At 44.0% G+C, this 11,164-nt stretch overlaps 1 pseudogene; it reads right to left on the bottom strand.

Moving 5' to 3' along the window:
- Window positions 1-298: 298 nt before the first annotated feature.
- LOC112825634 (ferritin heavy chain pseudogene) lies at window positions 299-1,054 on the bottom strand (annotated as a pseudogene).
- Between the last annotated feature and the right edge of the window lie 10,110 nt (window positions 1,055-11,164).

Here is an 11,164-nt window from a genome sequence, read left to right as displayed (position 1 = left end):
ACACATAATAATGACGGCTAATAGTTACTGAGAGCTTACTACAGCTGGGCATAGTTTTCAGTCGCTTACACGTATTAACTCGTTTAGTCCTCACAATAACCCTAGAAATTAGATACTATTATCATCTCTGGTTTAAAGGAGAGGAGACTGATGGCAGAGAGGTGAAGTAAACTGCCCTATCGGTCAAAGGGCCAGCAAATGGGGGAGACAGAAATCGAGCCCAGGCAGTGGGACTTCGGAGTCCATGCTTTTTTTGGGGGGAGGGTACCAAATTACTTTATTTGAAGAATGGTACAAATGAAAGAAGTTAAGTAGATGTTTTGGTACAACTTATAGAAAAGGTAAAGGTAACCCCAACATGCATGCACTGCCTTGGTGACCAGGGAAGTCCCCCTTGTGGCTATGGGAAGACAGCCTAAGGCTTAGCTTTCACTATCACTGTTTCCCAAGGTGTGCTTGTCAAAGAGATACTCTGCCATGCCAGATTCGGGAGCCCCCATCTTGCGCAGGTTGGTTACGTGGTCACCCAATTCGTTGATGGATTTCACCTGCTCATTCAGGTAAGGAGTCTCAATGAAGTCACACAAATGGGGGTCACTTTTATCAGTGGCCAGTTTGTGCAGTTCCAGTAGTGACTGATTCACGCTCTTTTCCAAATGTAATGCACACTCCATTGCATTCAGCCCATTCTCCCAATCATCACGGTCTGGTTTCTTGATATCCTGAAGGAAGAGTTGGCCACCTCGTTGGTTCTGCAGCTTCATCAGTTTCTCAGCATGTTCCCTCTCCTCATGAGATTGGTGAAGAAAATATTTGGCAAAGTTCTTCAAAGCCACATCATCGCGGTCAAAGTAGTAAGACATGGACAGGTAGACGTAGGAGGCGTAGAGCTCCAGGTTGATCTGGCGGTTGAGGGCGGCCTCCGAGGCCTGGTGGTAGTTCTGGCGCACCTGCGAGGGGGACGCGGTCGTCATGGCGGCGGCTGAGAAAAGGCGGCGCCGAGCGGCGGCGGGGGCCTTGGAGCGGTCCGAGGGCGCGTCCAAGAGATAGATGGCGGAGGGCTGGCTCTGAACGGCCGGCCCGGGTGGGGGGCGAGCGCCGGGTTCCGTCCAAGCACTGTTGAAGCAGGAAAGCGCCGCGACTCTCGGCGGAGACTGTGGCCGGAGTCCATGCTTTTAACCCTTCACTGTGCTGCCCATAAAACCCACATGTCAGGAGTTAGACTGTTAGAAATATGGCCAGTGGGCTGAGAGGAAGCAGTAGGAATCGAGGAGTGGAAGAGCCATGATTACATTCATAGCTGGCAATTATCGAGCACTCAGCCACCTAACGGGCACTGTGTGAAGTGCTGGGTAGACGTGACCTCCCTGAATTCTCACGACTCCGTAATGTAGGCACTATTCCACAAGTGAGGAAACCGAGGTCTTTGAGATGTCGAGTCACTTGCCGAACGAAGGTCATTATTGTGTTTGAACCTGTGATCCTTAAGACTCCGAAGCCTGGGGAATTAGTTAACTCCACTGTGGTAATTATGAAAGTTCTTTTCTGGACAGAAAACAGGGAATTCTGGAAAAAAAAAAAAAAGCACTAAAGCATGTAAATGTGCTCTAACATTTTTATTGAAGAACTCTAAAAAAACAACAACAATTTTTCAGGATACTGTTGCACTTTGGCTGGACTGAGTTGGCCTTCACATATGCCATGGTCTTGATCAGATGTGATACTCTAGGATACTTCGATTTATTGATTTCCTTGAGGGAACCCAAATCCAGAATACAGAAACTTTTTCCAAGCATTTCTTCATGAAAAAAAGTCAAATATATTAAAATTTTTTATACAGTTATAGTCTTTTAGTAATATTTTTGTATATATAAGAGACACCTTATACTTACCAATTTTTTCAAGATTTTCTGTATTTGAGAGAGAGTGAGAGCAAGAGAGAGAGTGAGAGCGCAAGCACACACAGAGGGAGAGGGAGAAGCAGACTCCTGCTGAGCAGGGAGCCCGATGCGGGGCTCGATCCCGGGACCCAGGGATCATGACCTGAGCCGAAGGCAGACGCTTAACTGACTGAGCCACGCAGGCACCTCTATTTACCAATTTTTTTAGTTGAATGGGAAGTAGTTTCAGTTTATATAACCAACCAGCCAGACCTTCTGCTGGCTACTCTCACAAACCGGGTGCTCCACCCCACTCCACCCCCACTCCACCAACTATACTGTCCTGCAGAGTTAGGGAGCAACAATTACCAAGAGGGTTTTTTTCCTTTTCTGTTTCCAGAGAGATTCCCTCAAGCCCTTGTCCAGATGTTAATGTGGCACATGTGGTGTTGGAGTCTTGACTTCTCAAATCTTCTTTTCTTTAGTAGAATGACTGGGTGGAGCAAAGGAAATTGTTAAGGGGTATTATGGTTTTTTTCTCTTCTAAGCAGAGTTTAATCCAGCCAATATCATCAGTGACCAAAGTCACTGCCATCTGTCAGTTGTGGGTGGCCCAAACTAGCGGTCTCCTTCTGTTCCCAACAGACAGGTAACTTGCATTCGTAAAACCAACGCATCACATCTGGAACTTATTGGCAGACTCAAAGGGAATCCAAAAGTGAAATCAGTCACAGAGATAGAATGCCCTGCTTTTTCTTGGAGCTGGTATCTGTTGGGTTCGGGCTTGTGGCATATGGGCAGAACAACTCAAGAAAGTTTTCCAATGGTATAGGCCAACTGAACATACTTTTCTGAAGCACAACCTTCTACCAAAAATGGAAAGGGGGAAAAAAAAAGCCCCAAACCAAACACACCCAAACCAACTTACTCCTCTGGTGTGCCACATAAAATAAAATTGCCCGTCGTGAAGATATTTGAATCTAAATTGTTGCCAGTTCTAAGGAAAAAGGGTAGGGTTAGCCGCTTGAGAGATAATCGGCATCCTAATAAAGTACCCAGGCCTAACACTATAATTAGTAAACACAGGTGGTACAACTTCTTGCTTCCTCTTCCTTAGATATATTAGAGATTACCAGGGGAAAAAGAATGACAGGATGGGGGAAAAAATAGAAAACATGTAAGGAAATAAACTTTATAAATAGAATATAGTATAGTTTTGCCTCAGAATGATAAAAATAGATGCACATGTCTTTAAATATTTTATTTTGCAGTATTTTGTGTGCATAGAAGTTTCTCATTTTATTCATCAGAAGCAATCCAGATAGCAGTCTGTAGTCCATTTCAAAAATAAACCCTGGCTGCTATTATAAAAATATTATAGAAATCGTTAAGAATTTGGGTGAGTAAAAGAAATGAGGAAAATCTATTTGAAAAATACTCAGGTATCCCTGGAGAGGCTGAACAGGTCGAAGTTGTTAAAGGACTATCTATCCTGCAGCCAGCTAGGGGCTGGACATACGTGCGTGCATTGTTCTGTGTGTGTGTGCATACATGGAGTGAGGTGTATATGGGGCAGGGGAAAATTCATGAGCTCTGGCCTCAGACAGCCCTGAATTTAACTCCTGGCTCTTGTACTTACTGGCAATATGACTTTGGGCCAAGTTACTTAAATTTCCCGAGCTTCAGCTTCCTCATCTAAGAAATGAGAGTTGTTAACACTTTCCTGGTAAGCTATTTGTGAGGATTAAGTAAGATAATGGCATTGAAGCTCGGAGGGCCTGACAGCTTTGCCAATGATTTTTCATTTCCTTTCCTTTTAATGTCAGTGTAAGGGTGAAGGGGTCACTGTTACTCATGTTAACACGGGTTTCTCAGAGACAATGGGGGCCTGAGTGGAATCTGGTCTCTTCTGCCTTGAGCTGCATTTTCTCTTTTCTCTCTTTTTTTTTTTTTTTTTTTTTTGCTCCTAATGATGATATGACGATATAGTCCTTGTGGAAGAGCTGCTTCGTTTTCAGTGTTTCCTTTTCCTAGCCCAAGAGTAAAGCCTACGGTGTTCACCTTTGGTGAAGAAACCTTCTCCTAATTGTGAGAAGAAATTCATAAGCCACAGGGCTTGATTTCTGCCCCTTCATCAAGGAGTGAGGGAGAGAGAACAGCAAGGAAGATTGCCTTGGGTTTATTTAAGGTCAGTGAGGAATTGTGCTTTTCTCTGTCTAAGCCTAGTTCTTAGTCTATCCCAAAGTGATTCAAAATCACTTTCACCCTGTCTCCACATGACCAGTTGTGTTTGTCTGGATTGGGATAACTCCCTTCTTTCCACGTGTTAGCATGGTGCCATCGTGGACCCCTGAGTGTGTATGAGTTTTTCAAGGTATGGATGAGTCTGTCTGTTTTATGCCTTTCACGGTGCCAGCCACACAGCTGGGCATCCGGGAAGCCGTTGATACATGCTGAATGAGCAAGTGAATGGGTTAATGAACACCTTTAGAAGAGTGTCTCTTCACGTGTTGACACCCATGCCTCTTTTGATCAATACCTCCCACCCCTTAAACGTGATACTCTTTAAAAGGATCCTGCCCCAAAGACAATGAACTGTATTTTCCACATATCCCATCATTTAAAAGTGTGTGGAGCTTCATTTTTTCTACCCCTGCCCCCAAATTATACATTAGAAAAAAAAAATTGGATGTAGGCTTTCTCCGGCTTAAGGTTCTGATATTTACCCCGTGTCCCCAGAGATATGAGCACCATTTTAGACCAAAGGCCCCAGAAAGAGAGGAACATGCCTATTCAAGCATCTGCCGCACCTAAGACATGTTAGGTACTAAGTGCTTTTGATAATGATGCAAATGACAGCCTCCTACCATCACCAGTTACATGGAGCAATTGAAAACTGGATTTCAACGCGGACCTCCCAGGAAGGGTCCCAGTAGCCTGGTCTGAGATGGAATGCATGGTATTCTTCAACCTCTCTTCCTTAAAATCTGTCCAGCTTATGCCCTTTCATGTGCTTTTGAAGTAGAAGAGAATCGTATCCTCTACAAAAACTTTTCCTGACTCAGGCCTTTAATATTATTAATGAAGACTGAATAGCTAGAGTTTTAATTTTTTTTTTTTTTAATGCTTTCAACTGGAACTATTGGAGTCTAGGAGCTGAATGTTTGGCCCATAATATCTCAAGGCCTGCCTATACTTTTCGTGTGCATGATTATTAAATGAAAAACAAGGAGAGTGGCGTGTAATTTTATAGCGCCCCAAACACATGGTTTTTCCCTTTCCTTTGGGAAGAAAATTCCTTCCTGTAGACGCTAAGGTTATGCCCCTACTTGTGAAGCCCAAGGAGGGACACTTTGATGTGAAAGAGGATCCTGGTAGAGTAACGGATACAGAAACCAGTGTTTAGGAGGAGCCTCCAGAAACAGGAAAAGGCATTGTCCCGAGGAGGGGGTATTTCATCCCTCTCTGTCGTCATTCGGGCTGTCTGGTTTATTTCCTCCCCCAGGTTGGTGTGAGTTGGAAGGAGAGTCCTTTGTTAATGAGGTCAAGAACAAGACTGCCCATTTTGTGAGGTGGTTAGGGCTGAGCTTTCAGATTTCAGATTTTATGAACAGTGACCAAGAACAAAATTAATTTGGCCTTCATCTAAGCAATGCCAAAGCAACTGGCTAGCAAGTGAAAACTCCAATCAATTGGTGTGGCTAAACAACATCAAACAGTTTGGTTGGATTGATTTTCCAAGGAAATGCTTCAGGTGGCCAACAATTTAGGCATTGTGTAGGTATAAGACTGAAATGTTGCCCACAGCTAGGTTCCCTGAAACCAAAAATTTGGTAAAGTAAAAAGAATTTTATTTGAAGAGTTTTCTATCACAAATGAAGAGCTGCTGGTCAGAAGCACTGATATACACAAAGCAATGCTTAGAGCTGGGAACGTTCGTGAATTTGATTTTTGGAATAGCATCAGCAATGCCTTTGTGGATCCCATCCTTCCCAGGGGCTGTCTGGGCACACACCAGGCTGGACCCTGTAACTCCCTTTGGGAATGGTGATGTGGCGGGTCCTGCCAGGATCTTCAGCCAAACCCTCGTCATCTGGGAACAGTATGAGAAAGAGTGGCCACACCAGTTGCGTCTGGCACAGGTCCAAGGCCTCTGGCCACATTGTTTTCACTATACTTAGCACTGGACCTTTGCAGAGTCCTTGGGAATGCTTTTTATTAGTTTTCACACCAGTCCACCTTATGGAGTCACTTTAACATCAGATTTCTCATTTTAGAGACCAACGAGCTAATGACCACAAGGCTTCGGGCACCCGCATATCATCACCCAGAAAATTAGCGTTAGAGCCAGGATTAGGCTGCGCGGATATGCCTGATGCTTGGATGGCTGCATAGTTCACAGACAGCATTGACTTCTGCTCTTAGAGCCAAAGGGAATTGATTTTCATCTCTAAGATCTTGTAGGAAGCGGGCACAGTGAAGCCCCAGCCAACCATCATACCTCAGGACATGAACTTGGTATGAACTGCTCGAGGCACTCTTTGAGCTGAGTTGGGCTGAACCCGGCTCTTTGTTCCAGGTCACACACAAAGACCCCTGAGGGTTGGAGAGGAGCAGGATTTTTTTCGAATCTGGAATATTAGTACTTAAAAACAAAATCAAAAATGCCTTAGGGAACATACGCAGAATAATAAGTCAAGGCTGATCTTATAAAGCCATTCAATTTGATATGGCAAAGGCACAAGATACCCTCCATGTGCCAGACCTAAAGGTGACTACAAATAGTCCTGACTCCAGGAGTTCACAGCCTTCGGATCCAGACAAATAGACACACACCCATCGATACCACAAGGCAGACTATGTGATAGCTTCAGTGAAAGACGAAGCAAAATGTTAGAGGTGTCCAGAAAAGGAAGGAGACATTGATGGTGACAAGGGAGGTCTGGAAGGTTTCTCAGAGATGGCAATTAAACTGGACTTGGAAAAGTCGGATTCGCCGAGCAGAAATTCCGTCTGAGGTCCACAGCAGCATGATTTGCCCGAGATCAGAATCAGTTCTGTGTTTATCCTTGCAAACTGCTTCAGAACCATCATGTGAATGCCAGAGGGAGACGTGGTGGTATTGTGAAGTTGAGATGGTTTCATTCTCAGCTCTATTGTGCTCAAAAACCCTAGAATGAGGCAGTGTCAGAAATGACCCATTTTTCTCAGTTTGCATAATTTTGTATTTAAATTCTTACTCTTGGGGACTTTTATAATAAGGAGATTTATCCAGAACTTTGCATCGGTTTTAAGAAGGACTTTTAGTCAGAGGAAAATTTTCAAATGGATCAACCATGCATTGAAATCCATTTACGTTTCCTCTGTTTCTAAGTGGCATTTCCTGAAATATTTGCTAATTATTAAATTATTTTTTGCCCAGATCCAATCCCCCTGGTTTTTCTACTATTTAAGTCAGGGCCAAATGAAGAGATAAAGCCAAATCTATTGTGTCTATGAAAATAGATTAGAAGGTTATAAACATAGGATTAGTGTTAACTATAGTATTAAGCAGGAGAAACTGGTCATAATGTTTGACAATGAGTTTTCCTCAAATGCAAAAATAGCATACTTGCCAAAGCACCCGGGTTTTACACTGAGAGAGGCTGTGTGAATACTTTCTCTTAATATGTCACTTTTAAAAGTGATTTTCTGAGAAATGTATAATGCAAAAGCCAGCTACTTCTGGTCAGACAGATAGAAGTGTGCTTTGTTTTCAGATATCTGCTTGTTTGGGAGTTTCTGCTTCCAGTAATAAAAATGGGAACCAACATCGGGATCAACTACTGGATCCGTATGAATCTGACAGTGGGAATATATATTTGATTTTGTCTAAAAGAGCTTATTATGTCACCTGATTATACATAGTATTGTGTATGGTGTTTTTCTGGCTGAGAGCCTATAGCAAGGCTAAGTCATTCATTTGACTAATCATTACTGAGCACATGCAATGTGCCAAGAATTGTACTACATGCTGGGTAGGTGAATCAAGTGTGGTCCGTACTCCAGAGAAGCTTGCCGTTTCATAGGGTAGACAAACAATAAACCTACATACAAAACAACATTCATAGAGCGTGAGGAATACTGTATTTTATTGAACAGAGATGCCACTGGTTTTAAGATACGTCATTTTTTAAAAAGATTTATTTATTTGTAAAGATTTATTTATAGAGAGGAAAGGAGAGAGAGCACACCCACGTGCAAGGAGGGGGGTGTGGGCAGAGGGAGAGAGAGTCTTAAGCAGACTCGGTGCTGGGTGCAGAGCTGGATGCCGGGCCCGATCTCACGACCTTGAGATCACGACCCTGAGATCACGACCTGAGCTGAAACCAAGATTTGGACACTTAACCTATTACGCCACCCAGGTGCCTCAGTACATCATTTTTTTAACCCTTTATTAAGAAAGACTGTGGCTGATTAAACTGTGATTTATCCCAGTCTTAGAGATGTTAAAATGTGGGGAGAAATGTGTATTTTAGAACCACTGAAATGCAGTACTCTCAAGGAAAGCAGGGGCTGTGATAGACTGTCATTGGGCGTCTCTAACTAGCAGTGGACTCTCTGATGAGCTACGTTTTAGCTCTGAACTGAAGAGTAAAAGTTGGTCCTCCTACTGAAGCCCAAGAAAGACTGTTCCAGGCAGCAGGAACAGCCTCAGGACCCAGAGGCAGGAAAGCCCAGGGCATGTTTCAGGTGCCTGGACCTGCCTCCCAGGTTTGGCAGTGATTGTCCTGGGTTTCCCCAGGCCCCCGTTGACTTGTAGTATAGAATTCTAAACCAGGGAGGCTTCTCCCTTTCCACGTGACCCTCTGTGGCCGTTATAGTCTTCCTGCCGTTGTTCTGAGCTCTGCTTCCACGGCTGCTCACCAACGCCCCCATCTCCTCCCACGGCTGCCAGCTGCGTGGGGCTGCCACTCTGCTCTCTACCACCGCCTGCTCCCTGCTGGAGGAGCCAACCTCTCAATCCAAGTGAATACTACTCTGGAAATCTTGGGTGGTCTGACCTGATATTTTAGTTTAGTGGCCACAGATATTTTAGGTCCCCAAGAGGTAGTCTTACTCTTTCAATTTTACTGGCCCCGCTGTTAAAGGAACTTGGAACAGTCTCCCCAGGGACTGGTCTGGAGGTACCGTTGAATAATACCACAGTGTTTTTCTTCCTCCCCACAGAGGACCAGCTGGTGCCTCAAGACCAGGCATAAAGCTTCTGGGGCTCTACTAACTCAGAGCAAGAACTCTGCCCCCCTTCAGGATTCCTACCCATCTAGGGCCAGCAAACCTCTCCTCCCCTGTTGTTTAGGACCTTCATCAATCTTGATGCTGCTTCCGATATTCTTCATTTTTCTTTCCTAGGAGAATTCAACGCCCTTATGCCTTGGTATCATAAACGCTCTAAGACCACCTGTGGATTTTCTGAATAAGTCTCATTTCCCTATCCCTCCCTCCACAAAGAGAGAGAGAGAAGATAGTAGAACTGCATCAATGCTCACTTATCTGTCCATGGCCTGTATCACAGCCTGTTGGGGCAGCTGACATAAGCCCTTGGCACAGCCTCTGTGAGATGCTGGTGGTCTCCCTTAGGAAGTGCTTATAACTACCTTTATTTAGGCAGGGAGGAAACAGTCCATTTGCAAGATAATTTTATGACGCATTTGAACCAAACACACTCAGGAAAGGCTTTTTAAAAACCATATCGAATGTCCATGAACTGGTGAAGGGATAAACAAATGTGGTATGTCCATACAGTGGAATGCTATTTAGTAATAAAAAGGAACTTTCTATAACATGGATGAACCTCAGAAATGCTGTGTTACATGGAATAAGCCAGATGCAAAACTCTGTGTTTTATGATTCCATTTATATGTAGTGTCCTAAAAAGGCAAACATATAGAGACAAAAGGTAGATTAGCAGTTGCCTGGGCTTGGGTTGCAATGGATATGATTGCAAATGGGTATGAGGGATTTTTAGAGGGTGTTGGAGATGTTCTAACACCAGATTGTGGTGATGGTTATACAACTCCATATATTTACAAAAAATCATTGAATTGTACATTTTACATGGGTGCGTTCTATGGCATGTACATTATACCTCAAAACAGGTGTCAGGAAGAAAACATGATGTAAGACATCCACTGTGATATCAACCAGCCAACTTTGACTCCGTTAGGACTCATGGCCTGCATACTATGCAGCGTTTCACTCACTTCCAAAGATCAACATTTAGTGAGCCTTGAGTATGTTCCAGCGATCATGTTCAGATAGATACCTTTCTATAATTATTGCGAAAATGCATTTGACTTGACATTGGGTAGGAACAGAGCCTCATTTTTGATGATACTCTCTGGACATTGGAATTAGGTCAAGGAAAAAGGGAAAGTGAACAAGCCATATCAAACCACGTGTAACTGCCATATCTTCCTGTGCTCTTTATGTTCAGATAATAATATGTAATAAATAATCAGTAATAACAAAGTCTGGAAGGACAGCACATATCCCCCCCACAGCCCTAGCCTCTGCTTCTTTATCAGGTATCCCTGAGTTCATATGAGTAACTTGAGGTCCAGTTGGTCCTATGTGTGCTGACGACAGCAGAGGGCTTGATAGTTGGAAAGTGGTTGGTCTTGGGGACTGCCTCTAAAGAGAAAAGCTGAAATAAGTTCCTTCTCTCCAAAGTGGTCCAGTGATAGCACTTTTCAAGAATAGGCTGATTTCCTCCCAAGTTCAATGAAGAAGTTCCCCAGGGGCACCTGGGTGGCTCAGTCGGTAAAGTGTCTGCCTTTGGCTCAGGTCATGATCTTGGGATCCTGGGATTGGCCCCTCACCTCATAAGCCTCCATAGTTAACAGGGAGTCTGTTTCTCCCTCTCCCTCTGCCCCTCCCCACCGTTTGTGTTCTTTCTCTCTCCCTCAAATTAAAAAAAAAAAAAAAAAAAAAAAAGGAAGCCTCCCAGCTCAAGCGGCCAGGGCCCTCTGGAATAAAACTCCAGCTCACGTGGCCAGGGCCCTCTGGAGTAAGACTCTTGCCTAGGCTAAGCAATCTCAAGGTGAAGCTAGTGGCTTTGGCTTTGTTAGTTACCACTGGGCTGGTGGGAGCAGAGAGCCTTAGAATTGCTAAAGCTCCTGGTTGGTTCTCCCTGGCTATTTCTGAAAGTTAAGTCTGGACCAGGACAGGCAAGACTAAGTCCTGACTGTGAGCAGGACTAAGAGGGTAGAGACATGCCTGTCTCATTCACAGAAATTTTTCAA

The sequence above is a fragment of the Callorhinus ursinus genome, unplaced genomic scaffold (genome assembly GCF_003265705.2).
Source record: "Callorhinus ursinus isolate GAN/ISIS: 27379988/994484 unplaced genomic scaffold, GSC_fseal_2.0 scaffold4, whole genome shotgun sequence".
In the NCBI taxonomy this organism is placed as follows: Eukaryota; Metazoa; Chordata; class Mammalia; order Carnivora; family Otariidae; genus Callorhinus; species Callorhinus ursinus.
Note: the sequence above shows the minus strand (reverse complement) of the source record. Positions and strands in the feature narration are given on the sequence as shown.